Source organism: Puma concolor, chromosome B2 (genome assembly GCF_028749965.1).
Source record: "Puma concolor isolate L17-30 chromosome B2, mPumCon1.1.hap2, whole genome shotgun sequence".
NCBI classification, from domain to species: domain Eukaryota; kingdom Metazoa; phylum Chordata; class Mammalia; order Carnivora; family Felidae; genus Puma; species Puma concolor.
Window position 1 is genome coordinate 148,692,139 of NC_141671.1, and position 16,587 is coordinate 148,708,725.

Genomic DNA, 16,587 nt, shown 5'->3' on the forward strand with positions numbered 1-16,587 from the left:
GGGCCCATGGCTGTGTTTGTATTGAGTCCTTTTGATGACAGCGTGAATTCTCAGAACAAAGCTTCCGGGCTGTGGCTGTGTAACTAGAACCCAGAGACAAAAATAGCTTCTCTCCACATGCATATGTAGGTTCTGATCTGCCGCTTTGAGAAAGTGTTGCTGTCATTTATAAAACTTAGTGGGTTTCTCAAAAACCACTAAGCAGGTGAATGACTGAACATTTCTATTGGGCTTCTCTTATCCCGTGTGATATTCTTCTAGTTATTTGGTACTTTCCTAATAAACTTTCCTTCCCTGATTGAAAAATCCATGGACTTTTCAAGGTGTTCCAAGATATAGTAGAGAACAATTTCGCTGGTTAAAAAGTTGGAATTCTTATAGCCACGTGAAATAGGGTGTCAGGGAACCAAAAGCAAATCTGGAGGAATAAAGCTGTCTTAGAAAGACACATACACACAGGTGAAATCCCTTTTTTTCTTTTGTAAAGTTTATTTATTTTAAGAGAGAGAGAGGGTGCAAGCAGGGTAAGGACAGAGACAGAGGGGGACAGGGGATCCAAAGCAGGCTCTGTGCTGACAGCAGAGAGCCCCACGTGGGGCTCGAACTCACAAACCACGAGACCATGACATGAGCCGAAGTTTGACATTTAACCGACTGAACCACCCAGGCGCCCTTCAGGCGATATTTCTGAGCAGAATCAGGAAATGCCTCTGATTCATGCCCCTTTCCAGAATCAGGAAATAATCAGAGGACATAGCTCATTTGCATCCTAACTGAATTCCTGAGTTGGATTTTTATACCCAAATGTTGGTCAATACAAAGTGAATCATGAAGAGTTATGGATTCATAACAGGTAACATGGAGAAATTAAGATTATATAAATATATTTATTAATAAAACAATATACAGATAATTGTATCCAAATCTCTTTACCAATATAAGATGAATTGTATTTCTTAATAGCTTCCTTTTGTATATATCCATATATATTTATATGTTACTTTTAAAATATTCACAATTACTTCAATGTATTGTATCTTGCTTGACATTATTTTAGAGGCACTCTATTTTGTATATACTCTGTAATTTTTTTAATTCTTTTTTAATGCTTGTTTATTTTTGAGAGAGAGAGAGAGACAGAGCACAAGCAGGAGAGGGGCAGAGACAGAGGAAGACACAGAATCTGAAGCAGGCTCCAGGCTCTGAGCTCTCAGCACAGAGCCAGACGCAGGGCTCGAACCCACGAACTGCGAGATCATGACCTGAGCCGAAGTCGGACACTAAACCAACTGAGCCACCCAGGCGCCCCTATGCTCTGTCATTTTTAATCACCATGTAATATATTATAGAGTTAGTATTCTATGACAAAGTAACCACTACTGTATTATTGGATTTTTAAAATTCTTGTCATTCTACCTTCATGCCTCATTATAAGTATAGCTTCCTCTTAATTTGAATTATTTTGTTCTCCAGAACAGAATAATGGGGACAACGTGTAGAATGTTATGGCTTTTGGTAACTCTTCCAAATTCCCTTCCAAAATAATCAAGCCAGTTTGTACTTCATCAGGAATTCCTGGCTATTCCTGCTTAACTGCTATCTCACTGGCATCCCTGTTGTTATAATGGCATTTGATATTTGCATTACTCTCGGCTTCGTGACCGGTGAGTGTAGCGAGTAAGGGATATTCCCTGAATTCACTCATGTACTTTCGTTTCAACTCTGGTGAACTGTGAAGTCTTTGGGCCGTTTTTTTACAGAGTCTCGTATGCTTGGACCTTTGCAAGAACATTTTATATGTTTTGCACATCGAATCTCTGTCATTTATCACAAATACACTCACTGTTACTACATTCCTACTGTTCGCCATTTTCATGTTCTGTGTGCCAAGCCCTGCTCTGAGTAACCTCATTAGAGCTGCTGTATGAGGACACATCATCCCCATTTTATAGTTGAGAAGATAGAGGCTCCGCCACTTGGAGACCTTGGTCAACGACACAAAGCTGGACACAGCATCTTTCTATCTTAGCGTATTCTGGTTACTCGGGTTTTATAACCCTGGATTTCAATTCCATGTAATCATATACGTCCATATTTTTTCACATTTTTCTGTTTCTCTATAATCATAATTACCACTAAGAACACATTTGTTGACTTTGCCTGGTATGAGCATTTTAATAATGCTGCATTGAATAGTCCCCATTCTTATTTTATGGAGGGATCCTGACATCAGACGTATCACTTGAAGTAGATTGTCAGCAAGACACAGAGATCTTTTTGTCCCAGAGTTTCAAAAATCTTTTTTTTCATTTTTGTAGTGTTTTATTTATTTTTTAGAGAGAGAGAGAGAGAGTGTGTGAGCAGGGTAGGGGCAGAGAGAGGGGGAGACACAGAATCGGAAGCGGGCTCCAGGCTCCGAGCCCTCATCACAGAGCCCGACACAGGGCTTGAACTCATGAACCATATCATGACCTGAGCTGAAGTCGACTGAGTAACCCAGGCGCCCCTAAAAATCTTTTTTTTTTTTAACGTTTTATTTTTTGAGAGACAGAGAGAGACAGAGCACAAGCAGGGCAGGGGCAGAGAGAGAGGGAGGCACAGAATCCGAAGCAGCTCCAGGCTCCGAGCTGTCAGCACAGAGCCCAACTCGGGGCTCGAACCCACGGATGTGAGATCATGACCTGAGCTGAAGTCAGACGCCTAACTGACTGAGCCACCCAGGCGCCCATCACAGAGAGTTTTAATTCAGAGGGGTTTTTTCTTTCATCATCTAAATCTACTCATTTTCAAGTTCGCATGAGTAATGACATTTTCCAAGAGGAAGAACGATGAGGCCGTAACTGGGTGAACTTGGGTTGAAGAGGAGAAGCGAAATGGACATGAAGTCTCAGAACTGATTCTCCCTTGATTTCAGGCTGGGCTGCCGCTGCCGGTCGCCAGATTCAAAACACCACGCGTTCAGGAATTGGTGGTGAGCCTGTGCTCCTGGGGGCAGCCGCTGGCACCGCTGACGTTTGAGGACAAGTTCAGATACCCCTCCGTGGTTCCCGTGCTTTGTCTGCTGTTTACCCTTCATCAGGTTTGGACGCAAACCCTGAGACTTTGGAACAGTCTCCTCTATTCCCAGCCGGGCCACTGGCTCCACTCCTGCCACATGACCCCTCCTGGTGCTCTGCCCGTTCAGCCGCCAGCCAAGCTCTCATTTCAGGGTTCTTCTGCAGCCCCGGAGCTGGCAGCTCCTACCAGCCCCAGGTTATGAGAACCGAGGCTCCGGCTGCCACGTCTCCGAGGTGACAAGGGATTCCTAAGCCACTCATGCTGTCACTTGGGGATACAGACCCTTTGATCTCCGAATTCGCTGCTGCTGCTGCTGCTGCGGCCACTGCCCTTCTGGGCAATTCTAACGAAGGAGGCGCTTATCAAAGAATCGGTTCCTGCAGCTGTCCCAAACCCGGGCGCCAAACTCCAGACAGGTGGTTCTGTCCGTCCCTGCTGTTCCAAGAGGCCACAGAGGACCCTGACACCTCCCTCAGGTGCCCCTCGCCCCACGCCACCACCTTGCGGTCTTTGGGAGCCTGGTTCACACAGTGGGCCAGCCCTCACTTCCTGCTCTAACTTCTGGGAACCAAGTTGGAGCCTGACTTTGATTTGCCGCTTCCCTACTTTTGCCCAACTCTCGCACCTGCTGATTTACAGGTCTCGCACTCTCTTTTCTTTCCTTGCCGCTTGCATTTCCCTGGCCGTCCACGCCGGTCATTTCCACGGCGAGTCCTTTTATTTCTCAGTGGTGCACGCGTGTTGAGCTGCGGGCAACCTGGCACCGTCTACTCACTGGGTCCTGCGGGCCCTGTGCGCACGGCTCACTCCTGCCGCCGACCTTAAGTGAAGGTCTTCTTTTGGCCTACAGTTTATCCAGTGGCTAAGACCCCCGCACCTCCAAGAATATGACAATAGTCATCTATGGTATCTATCATAATGACGACTCCGTTTTTAGGAATGAGAGAAACAGGCCGTATCGTCTGAAACAAAGCTGTGCAGACCGGGGCTGAAACGACTCTATTCCCTCACCCCTCTGGAGGTCACGGGTCTGAAGTCAAGGTGTTGGCCGACCCAAAGCCTCCAGGGGAGGACCCTTCTCTGTCTCCTCCAGTCCCAGAGGCTCCGGGTGGGCCTGGGCTGGTGACGGCATCTCGCCAGGCTCTGGGCGCCCCCTCACCCCCCGACAGGGCCTCTTTCCATGCCCCTGCTTCCTCCAGTCAAGCTGGAGTAGGGCCTACCCTGATGATCTCATCTGAACTTGACCACATCTGCAAAAACCCTGCTCCCAAGTGAGGCAACAGCCACAGGGGCTGGTGGTTAGAACTTGAATGTGTCTTTTGGTGGGGGACCCAGCTGACCCTTTAGGCAAAACCTGTCTTCCCCATCACCCCCTTCTGAGTTTCCATCTCCAGCCTCCCTGGAACCCCCTCCTTTCTCTTCCTGTTCCCTGGCCCCATTCCAAATTGACACCAACATGAGAAGGGAGGAAGACGGGCTCACGACGAGGTGGGATTCAAAAATCTTCCACTCACAGAGGCGTCTGGGTGGCTCAGTCAGTTAAGCATCCAACTCTGGGTTCCCACTCAGGTCACGATCTCACGGTTCGTGAGTTCAAGCCTCCTATCGGTCTCTGGGCTGCCTGCTTGGGATTCTCTGTCTCCCTCTCTCTCTGTCCCTCTCCCCCCCTCACTCTCTCTTTCTCAAAATAAATAAAGAAGCTGAAACAAAAAAATCTTCCACTCACAGAAAACACACCAGTGGTTGAGTTTTATGTATCTGTGAAGGAAGGCTGAGGAGGGCAGGGTTTGGGGGCCCTTGAAACTTTCAGGAGGCATTGGCTTAGTTTGCTGACACTAAGGCCGGCTTGCACTGGACCCCTGGGGTCCCTGGGGTCCCTGGGGTCCGAGGGAGTCTGCCTGTCCCTGCGCTGCCCAGCACTACCCAGCTGCTGGCTGCTCACTGCTTCAGGGTGGAACGAATTGTCAGGGAGAACGGATCTGTGAACGTGAAATGTTCCAGTTCACAAAGAGTAAGAGGGTGACCGTGAAGAAACAGGTGGGCCCACACAGGATCGCTCAGCGTTCCCAGTCTAATGGAGGAACCGCACTGGGGGACATGGTGCAGACAGGAGACCGATGATCCCGGGCCAGTAGGACAAATAAATGACACACGTGTTCTCGGGCTACTCGCCAGCACCTACAGCTGCCACGGTCAATCAGCTGGGGGTAGCTGATTCCTATAAGCCTGGAAATGTCCTTAAAATCCCTCCACGCAGTGGCCCAGGCAGATCAGCAATCGAAAGGACGTGACGCGGAAGTGAAGTCTGTCTGCCACCCCTTTGTCCGGACCTGGAAGGACAAATATCAGTTAAGTTATGACCTGAGCCGCTCTGGGCCACCATGGCCGATGGATGGACAGATCGGCCCAGGTTCTGTGTGTGGGGCCAGGAATGAGGACAGGGAAGAACCTGGTGGGAAAAACTGGAACCACACTCCCTTGGGGAGCAGGGGCCACTTCCTTGTGCCTACCTAGAGACAGGGACACTGCAGCCGGGCAGACCAGCCTCAAATGCCTTGTTCCTTTACCCTCGTCCCTGCTCAGGGTTAAAATAAAGGCTGCGAGTTCCCGCTCATGGCTTGAAAGGCTGGTGGCTGCAGAGAAGTTGGGGCCGCTCCCAAATACACTCCTGGGAAAGTATCCACGGTGGGCACACGCAGTATCCGGGGCATTTGAGAATTTACAAGTACACGTATATCATCCTGGTTTTTTTTTTTTTTTTATTTTTTTTTCAACGTTTATTTATTTTTTGGGGGACAGAGAGAGACAGAGCATGAACAGAGGAGGGGCAGAGAGAGAGGGAGACACAGAATCGGAAACAGGCTCCAGGCTCTGAGCCATCAGCCCAGAGCCTGACGCGGGGCTCGAACTCCCGGACCGCGAGATCGTGAACTGGCTGAAGTCGGACGCTTAACCGACTGCGCCACCCAGGCGCCCCGTCATCCTGGTTTTTTAAAAAAATATGCTGCATCAAAGCTCCCGTTCAGACAATAAAGCAGTTGTTCGTTGTATAGCAGGGTTTTGGTGCCTCCTTCAGAAATTTACTTTCCAAAAAGATCCGTCATATGTCCTTTAAGTACCGACTGTCCTGTCGCATCTTTAAAGCTATTTTATTCATAATAACTCATTCTGATAGAAGCCATACAGGGTAATACCTGTCAACGAGGCTCTCGGGTGTGAACTGAAATACACTGGTTTGCCATATAGAAGAAATTCTTCCCCTTGCTTTAGTAGTTACCCACGTGTCAGCCATAGGAGGAAGTATCGGGTCACCGCAAATAAAGTCTGCACCTTGGCCTTAAACCCCGTGCGGTGCCCTGGACCCGCACCAGCCCAGCCCCCAGGGACCCGCCTCGGGAGGGCCCGCTCTCCCCTCTGGGCTCGTCCTCCCGGGCAGAGCTCCAAGCAAACTCAGCGGCTGCAAATGTTGACTTACTTCCCCAAAGTCAGATTGGGAAATAGGACGGCCCCTGCGTGTCCGGACCCCGACTCGAGCGGTGTCTATGTGACAATGGGAAGGAAGGCGCTCCGCCGCGGTTGACTTTTCAGCTCACATTCAGCAGTTCGTTTGGGCCGCACTGAACCTTTTCCATGTCTCCTCCTCCGGGAAATCAGCTGCGCCTCTGCACGGTGTTCTCTCCCGCCTTACCCCCTCCCCAGCTTTTTGTCCCGTGGCCCACCTGCCACCCCAAGGCTAAGCCTGGAGTCCCACGAAGGATCCAGACGCCTTTTCAATACGTTTGGGCCTGGGAAGTAACTTCGGTCCTCTGCGATTTCCAAATGCATTCCTATCTGCGGGCCTGTACCAGGCAGGTCTTCTGGGAAGCAGTCACGGGTACGGAGAAAGGGCAAGAGAGTTGTTGCAGAAAAGGTGTGTAAAAGGCGAAAGGGAAGGAAGCAGGATTAAACAAGGAGAGCCCACACCACGGGCCAGATCTGGCCCTGTCTTCGCCAGCTCCAGAGAGGTGGTTCCCGTTAGAGGGCAAGGACCAGGTAGAGATGCCCTCATCACTTGGACCTCCCTCACTCAAGGCAGCTCAGGAAGAGCGTGGCCTCAGCTGGAGGGCCGGGTCCAGTTACGAAAGAGCTAGCAGCTTCTTAAAGGAAGATAGCGTGATCCTCCCCGTGGTTACCACAGACAAGACGTGTTTTGGCGTGTGTGTGTGTGTGTTGCTGCTTCACTGGAGGTTCTTTCTGGGCAGAAACATTCTCTTCTCTTCCCTGCCCTTGACCACTAATGGGGGTCACGTGCGGCCAAGTTCACCCTCCTTGGTCCATTTCTAAGTCCATTTCTGAGGCGCTACGCAGTATTGCCACAGTCAACATCCCGCCAGCCCATTTCTGCCCCAAAAGTACAGACTCAGACCTTGAGAATCAAGTCCAAGAAGCCTCGAGGTGCTTTTCATACCTCCGCTGGGACTTGTCCTCGAATGTCAACATGGCCAGCAACACGCTGGGCATCTCCAGCAATAATGCAGGGACCGTGGCCGGTCACACGGTCTCAGCCGCCTGGGTGAACAAAGCGGACTGGTCCCAAGGCTGGTGGGACCCCCCGAGTCTGCCTCACACCCCCCCCCGTCCCTCCCCACCCTCCGGGAGTCCTGGGGTCCAGCCCAGGATCCCATGTCCCAGCCCCGATGGGCCCCAGTATGAAGGACAGCCAACCGTGAACCGGCTCAAGTGCCCGCTGGCCACCCGTTCGAATGCTTGGGTCGCGGCAGCGTGTTAAACATATCACATCAAAACATCCCTAAAAATAAGGGCTGATGTCATGAGGCTGGAGATTGAAATCTTGAGGTGAAAGGGCAGAAAGAAAGAGCAAAACCCTAACAGTGTTTGTCGCTCCGAAGTCTTTTTCTCCGGGGACGCTGAAGAACCAAGAACAAGAACAAGCGAATGGTGCCCTCCAACTTCAGAAAGACCCCAAATGCTGACTTTCCAGATAAGGTCATACAGCAGGAAGCTTTTCCAAAACTTGTTTCTTCCGATTTGAACTCCAGCACAAAGAGTCTCTCTCCTCCTGGCCCCACACCTGCCCTCTTCCCTCCCTTCTCCCCTCCCTCCTCCCTCCTCCACTCCCTCCTGCCTCCCCTCCTTCGTCCTCTCCCTCCTCCCAGGGCTTCCCCCTCTCTCCTGCCTCCCCTTCCTCCTCCCTCCTATTTCCCCTCCCTCGTCCCCTCCCTCCTTCCCTCCTTCCCTCCCTCCTTCCCTCCTTTCTTCCCTCCCTCCTCCCAGGACCTCCCTCTTTGTCCTGTCTCCCTTTCCTCCTCCCTCCTGCCTCCCATCCCTCCTCCCTCCCCCAAGGACTCCCCTCCCTCCTCCCTCCTGCCTCCCCTCTTTCCTCCCTGCTATCACCCCTCCCTCCTCCCAGGACTCCCTCTCCTCTCCTCCCTCCTGTCACCCCTCCCTCTTGCCAGGGCTATCCCCCCTCCTCCCTCCTGCCTCCCACCCCTGCAGCAGCCCCTTCCAGAGCCTCCCTGCGGGTCTGGACGGCGCCAGATTCTGCAGGCCAGCACACGGTTCTCAGGGACGCTCACCCCATGAGCACAGACAGCACCCGGAGCCCAGCTAGGCAGAAAGGGCCCCAAGTGACAGTGACGGAGGCCTGCGCCCAAGCAGGCTCCGTGCCGATCCCGGGGCCGGCACCTAGGGAGAAGCTTCTGGTGGGTAGAGGCCTGGGAATGCCGGAGTGCCGGCACCCGGAACAATTTTATTTTATGAATGTTAACACACTAGAAGCTCATAACACGGCCAAGTGGTTATGAGCTCAAAAGCTTTGTGAGAGATTTTCTCTGAGGACTCGTTAATGTGGTCTTTTAACGGAATACTCCCGAACCTGAATCCTTAACTGGAGCTATAAATAGGCTGATAAGTACTTGACAGTGAAGCAGCCCCAGCCTAAGAGCCCTCCTCAGCCTGGGGTTCGGTTTGCAGAGACCATGGAAGGGGATGGGCGGGGAAGAGGGTGACAGCAGCAGTTTCGGGAAATGTGCTTCTCGGCACGAAAACCTCCCAGTAGCAGGGCAGGGACGGGCTCCGGCCAGAGGCAGGTTTAATGGAGTGAGTCAAGGCGCATCCTGACTGCCGGAAGCGGGGGACTGGCCTCCCAGCTCTACCATCACCCTGGGTAAACCCCATCAATTAGCCCCACCGTGAACATCAGCACTGCCCACCCTGCCCCGCTGCCCGACCCCAAGGCAAGGCCTGGCATCCTGGGGGTGACTCAGTGAGCTGCCTGGCCCACTGGCCTAGAGCCGGCTCTGTGCTACCTTCCTGAAATATACAGAGTTGAGGGAAATTTCTTGGATGTTTTTGGGAAACGGCTGTTTGTGATTCTAGCCCAGAGTTCTGGGTGGCACTGGGAAAGTCGGGGTGGGGGGGGGCGCGGTACGAGAGAGAGCCCTGCCTCCTGACCTGGCTGCTCGCTGGGCCGGACCCTCCGGCTGGGGCCGAGGTCCTGCAAATCCCAGCCAGAGAGTTCTGACATGAAATTGCAGACCCAAAATGCGGAAGTGCCCTTCCCCAGTGTTCACTCATTCCCCCAGGATCATGCAGTGGCCCGCGGAGAAGGCACTACACCTAAGAGCCCAGTTCCATCTGGAATCTATTGAAGCCACCCCAGCACGTCCGTCAGACGTGAAGCTACAAGTGCGCGGGCCCTCTTCCCTGTTGGGCTGAAACGTGTGTTCCTGAGACGGTGTTCCCACTGTATTCGGAAACATTGATCAGTGTTACACGGCAGGAAGGGGACTGGCTTCCCCGGGAGGGATCTTGGGTCAAACAAGATTGGGAAATATACATGGTAAATTTTTCTCTCCCGTTCTATTAATATATATTAGCATACTGAGAAGCAGGAAAGTTCTGGTAGCTCAGTAGGTTGAGCGTCCGACTCTTGATTTTGGGTCAGGTTGTGATCTCGCAGTGTGTGAGTTCCAGCCCCACATTCGTGCTGTGTTGAGTGTGGAGCCTGCTTGATATTCTCTCTCTCCCTCTCTCTGTCCCTCCCCCCACTTGTGCTCTCTCTCTAAATATATATATATATTTATTGCAGAGCATATATATATTTGCAGAACATATATATATGTTCTGCAGTGAAGAAACCTGTTTAATTTATATAACCCAACATTTCTCAAGTTTATTTGTTTAAAAAGAACAACTTTCTCAGTATGTGGTTACAGAACACCACCACCCCCAAAGATGCCCATGGCCTAATCTCCTGAACCTATGACTACGTCACCTCACAGAGCAAAAGGGAATGTGCCCGCATGATTAGTTAAGGATCTTGAGATGGGATGATTCTCCTGGGCTGAATCAGGATCAGTCAGACCAGTGGGTCTAATCTAATCACAAGGGTCTTTATGAGAGAGAAAGAAGGTCAAAGTCAAAAAGGTGAGAAGCAGAAGTTGGAACAATGGTTTTGAAGATGGAGGAGAAGCCCACGAATCAGGGAATGGGGTGTCTCTGGGACCTGGGGACGAAAGGAAATAAGATCTCCCCAGAATTTCCAAAAGCAATGCAGCCCTGTCTACACCTTGACTGCAGGACCCGTGTTAGAGTTCTGACCTCCGGACCGATAAGAGAACAAATTTGTGTTGACTTGTTGGTCAAGCGGTTAAGTTGGCGACACCTTGTTCTAAGCAGCAACAGGAAACTAGCACATGGAATGAGTATCAATCTCTCGGGGTCGATCCACAGAATTCGGGAAGCCGAGGACATCCCTGCTCATCTGTCAGGCAGGACAAAACTCCCACAACGTGCATCCCCAGGCGCGCCCTACAACGCAGTTCCGGGTCCTCCTGGAGTCTCGTTTTGTGCATATGGTAACAGCTGCTGAAGGAGCACGTCCTCCAGGAAATCAGGATATGGTGTCACCCAAGGTTTTCTAATGTTTTTTATGTGACCATAGAACGGGGGCAAAGGAGCTGAGCTCTTGTTTCAGTGGCTGGTCCAACGCAAAGCCCTGAACAGTCTCGAAGGGAGACCCGGCTGTGAAGGGTTGGGGGAGTCGAGCACATGCAAATGTCCCACGCAGGAGTGAAGGATCTTCACCCGAATACCCATCATCCCATCCTGGCTTTTCATCCTGTTTCCTTTGAAAACCCACTTAGGGACGCACTGTTAAACTTCTCAGTCCCCTCCATAGGATATTCTGGAGAAGGGCAAAGAACCCTCCAAGGTTTTTTCCGGCACTATTCCTCGAGTCAGTCTTTGGGGCTGGGCTGCTGCTTCACAAGGCCCCATGGACATTTTGATGTAAAGAAAGGTCAGAGGGGTCGAAAACAAATAGAGAAAAAGTATCCAGTCATCTTGCCAAAAGTTTGGCAAAGGACCAGCTCAAAAATGAAATCGCCGAAATAGAAGGATACTTCCAGCTCTTTCTCTCTCACACGTTGGGTCTTGGAGGCGAGAATTCAGCCGGGTAGTTGAAACCCATATTCCCTTGCAACGCATTGTTCTGCTGGGGGCCATCCCACTCCGTGGCCAAATGAAACAGCCTTCAGTTTTGCACACAGGCCCTTTGTGTGCCGCCCCGGCCCATTGTGTCCTGTGGAATGCGCTCCCCCAGCTCCGGGAGGCCAAGGCCTGCGTCTCCAAGGCCTGGCTCCCCTGACTGACCTTCCCGGACCGTGCAGCCAGAAACGGTCTCTCACGGCCGGGAACAACACTCACACCGCTCCTCCCCCACCCCCCATCCCCAACATGCCTGGTGGCCCTTTAGCCCTGAGTATCCGGATCACGTGCGCTTCCTTAGACCACAGGTTCGCCGAGGGTCTGTCCCCATCGGGCATCTCCGCATCACAGACACTGGAAACCCACTCCATCGGGTTTAACGTGAAAAAGAGACGATTATAAGAGTGCTGCTTTAGGCCATGAAACTTCTTGTTGCCTTTGCCAGTTATCTGCCCCATAGTCCTTGTCCTTTTCTTCCTACGCGTGTTGGTTTCGATTCCTGGGGCTGCTGTAGCAAAGTGTGTAGGGGTCTCCTACTTCTGGAGGCCTGAGTCCGAGGTCAAGGTGCTGGCTGGGTCGGTTCCTTCCTTGGCGTGAGGGAGCGGCTGTTCTGGACCCCCTCCCGGCTCTGGGGGGGTCTGCTGGCACCTCCGGAGCACCTGGGCTCAGAGCCCTGTCTCCTGGGTCTCTGCCTCCACCTTCATATGTGTTCCCCTTGTGCACACGTCTGTGTCCACATTCCCTCCTTTGAAAGAATTATTTTTCATATTTATTTATTTGGGGACAGAGCACCAGCAGGGGAGGGGCAGCGAGGAGGGGACAGAGGATCCGAAGCGGACTCTGCGCTGACGGGCTGACAGCACAGAGCCCGTCGCGGGGCTCGAACTCACGAACCGCGAGATCGTGACCCGAGTCAAAGTCGGACACTCAACCGACTGAGCCACCCGGGTGCCCCCGAATTTCCTCTGTTTATAAGGGCACCAGCTGTACTGGATGAAGGATCCATGCTAATGACCCCCTTTTAACTACTTACATCTGCAAAGCCTCTGTTTTCAAATCAGGTCTCATTCTGGGGCACCAGGGGTTCGGACTCAATACGTGAATTTGGGGCGTGGGGAGACACAATTCGACCCGTAACACTTAGCGACAGGACCCCCATTTTCACTGAGGTGCCAGCGTGGCCTGTTAAAAATACTTCTCTCTCCACACTTCCCTTGACACGAGGTGGCCATGAGACCCCTCCCCCCTCCCCCCCTCTTCCTTCCTGAGCAGGGATGTGACAGAGAAGGTAGAGGAGGCATCTTGCCAGCCCGGCGATAAAAGCCAATAGCTGCGACCGGTGGAACCTGAAAGCAGAGGGAATCTAGGCCCCTGAGGGCTTCTTTGAGGCACTATCTCTGGACAGAGTCCCTGTCGCCCGAGAAGAATAAACGTCTCCTTATTTAAGTTATTTAAGTCCGTGGTTCTCAATGAGGAAACGATCCCGCCTCCACCTGTGGAGATGTGTGGAGAAGCCACTTCGGTTGTCACAGCTACACAGGGTCCCACGGGTATTAGTGGGCCGAGGCCAGGGATCCTGCTACCCATCCTGTGGGGCACAGAACAGCCCTCCCGATCATCGGTTCCCGCCCCCCACCCCAAGTGTCCACAGGACCAAGCTCTGAGAAACCCTAGTTAAAGTCACTGTTGACGGGGTGGTCGTTACATGAGGTCCATACTGACAGCCAGGGAGGACAGCAGAGCAGGGGAGAGCCTGGTGGGAAGGGGCTGGAGGCTGTCAGGAGTACTGTGCATGCCTCCCCCGTGCCCAAAACACACCCCCTGCCCCACCAGACTGCCCTTCCTGCCACGCTCTGCAAACCTGTTCTATTCCTTTCTTTCTCCGTCCACTGAGGCCCTTTGCTTCTCTGTACGTGCACAGCTAAGTGTACCATTCCCTCATTTCCCGAATTTATGTGTCTTAAATTTAAGCGGCTAGTAGAAACTGGTATCTCTGAATCCACCCCAGTTTCTGGAATAAAGAATTTGATCGGCCCACCTCGGGTCTGGTTCCCAATGAACTCTGCTCGGGGGAAGCAAGTCACGAGGCTAAAATAAGGCTGCTCGTCCCCTAGCTGGGGAGTGGAGAGACAAGACAAGGGAGTTTCCGACAAAATGGGGCCACTGACCGAGCAGTGGGTTTCTCCTTGGGGGGGGCGGGGATACATTTTCTCGGTTCTGTGTCCCTCCTAGCTCCCAGCTCAGTGCCTTGCACACAGAAAGGGCTTGCCGAATGCTCAAGATGACATAAAACCAGCAAGATGCTCTGGGACAATGACATCTGCCACGTGACTCTCTGGGAGTCCCAAGGCACCGTGGGGAGGTTAGGAAAGAGCCCTTTCCCCATGGATGCACACGAGATTAAAAGTAAGTGCCCTCCACTATCACCTGTCCCAGTTGAATACTAAACTTCCTTCTGACTTTCCAGAATTCTTTGACACCTGTAGTATACTTCTTGTGCTTTTGTTCAGATCGACATTAGGACCCAATGTTCTAAACTGAAACGTCCTTCCCTTGGAAAAGTATCAGAGTTTGTATAAAAACACAGTGAGCATATTACCTGACAACTGTGTTTGAAAATACATGTGCCTGGGGCGCCTGGGTGGCGCAGTCGGTTAAGCGTCCGACTTCAGCCAGGTCACGATCTCGCGGTCCGTGAGTTCGAGCCCCGCGTCGGGCTCTGGGCTGATGGCTCGGAGCCTGGATCCTGTTTCCGATTCTGTGTCTCCCTCTCTCTCTGCCCCTCCCCCGTTCATGCTCTGTCTCTCTCTGTCCCAGAAATAAATAAACGTTGAAAAAAAAAATTTTTTTTTAAAAAATAAAAAAAAAAAAAAGAAAATACATGTGCCTGAGACTCACAGCCTCTTGGACACTCGGTGACTCCTTTTTGAAGCAACACCCCCCTCACGGCTGCCACATTCTTGGCGGTGAACTCCAACATCCTTCCTCGCCCCACAGCAGCTAGGCCACTGGCCAGTCATCACCCCTTCGGGGTAAGGACTCTTTCCTCTCGTTCCCTAAGGCCCTTCTCACACCATTCTTCCCAACTTGTGGGCCCTTTGCCCAATTGCCGGGCCCTGCTAATTAGCTGAAGGGTTTTCCTGATAACTGCTCCAAGGTATTTTCAGCTGGGTAACGCAGTTCCTTCCCCAAGGCCCTCCACCCAACCCTTGGAGTACGGTTTGTGTTTAAACGGGAGCCTTCAAACAGCATAATGTTAGGACTGAGTGGTGGCAGGAGTTTCATTCATTGACACAGGGCCGTGGGGAAGGTAATGGTTGAGGGGCTTTTCCCAGGACCCACCAAGCCTTAGGGACATCCCCGTGCCTTGAGCACCTCAAAGTGCCAGACCCCACGCCCTGTACTTAATGCAATATTGCATCGTCGCAGAGACCCAATAAGGGGACATTAGAGGCTGCATTTTGCAAATTTGGAGAAGACGGCCTCGGGATTAACCGATTTGATTTCCCACAGCTGCACGACAGATCGGGACTAGGCCTGAGATCCAAACCCGGGTCCGTCTGCCTGCCTTTCACCCCGTGGAATTCTACTCCTCCTTGCGTCGTGTTGGCTTCTCAGAGAATTCCATAGGACAGCCGCCGCTTTAGAAATAAACGTACGTGTCCCCTTCCAGACCAAAAGGGGGTCCCAGTATCTGCTTCCGGTTTCCCTCTGCCCCCAGAGGATTTGACCACCTCCATGGTCACGTGCCAGCTCAGCATCTACTAAGTGAAGACTTGCTACGACGTTTAGGGAAGGAAGGACACCATTCAGGGGGGCTCTGGGATACACTGACCAGCACCCCATCTCTTGCCCTACGTCCATATTCTCACCTCCAGGTATGAACCTGCTCCAGGTATGAGTTCTGCAATCCAGAAAGAGACTCGATGAAGCTGGGTGCCACCGTGAGTGCAGGCTCCTCTTCTGTCACCACCTCCCAGCCCTCCCAAAGAGATTCACAAAGGGCATCCTCCATCATTTGTGTCAGCGGGCCCTGGGCCCCAAGGGGAGCATTCGAATCAAAACCCATGGTCAGGGGCACCTGGGTGGCTCGGTTGGCTAAGCGTCCGACTTCGGCTCAGGTCATGATCTCACGGTCCGTGAGTTCGAGCCCCGCGTCGGGCTCTGTGCTGACAGCTCAGAGCCTGGAGCCTGTTTCAGATTCTGTGTCTCCCTCTCTCTCTGCTCCTCCCCTGTTCATGCTCTGTCTCTCTGTGTCACAAAAATAAATAAACGTTAAAAAAAAAAACTTTTAAAAAAAATAAAAAAAAACATGGTCAGACTGGACTCTTGTAGGTCACTTTCCTTAGAAATATCGACATTGGAAGAATTTTTACAAATCAAATCTTAAGTGCGTTAGTTAATTACATACTATTAAATCCATCGTTGTGGCAAAGCCTTGGAAAATGAAGAATCTTTTTCTAATTAAAGTAAACAAATTTCAGGTCACCTCTTTGCTTTCCTCCTCTATGGTACCCTCAGCATAAAGCACATTCACACACCAACAAATTTTGCCAAAACCCAGGCAAAAGGATCCAAGGAACATTTAGTAAACCAGAATTCCTGAGCCTTCGTAAACATCTTCAGTCATGACTCTCAGCCTGTACTTTCCTCCCTGAAGAGCTCAGGGTCTGGGGGCGGAGACGGTGGGAGATCCAGAGACGAGCCAATGAGACAACGTCCAAGCTGTATTTGGAAAAATGACCACAGTCTGAATATCGGAAGCAAGAAATGGAGCAAAGTCCAGAGGCCGGTAGCAATATTCTGCCTGTGAGGCTGTGAGAATGTGCAGAACCTTCTTACCATAATTTGCATAGGAATTTCGGGAATGTGAGGGTGTGAAATATTAACAGCTCTCTATATAATTATTATGGGATTTTTTTTTTCAGGGTAAAAAATTGTTATGGAGCTTAAATACAGGCTGAGAACATTTCATTAGTTTTTCTTTAAGTTTCTTTCAGACCAGTGGGAATCAAAATTTATAATAATGGAACTCTCTTT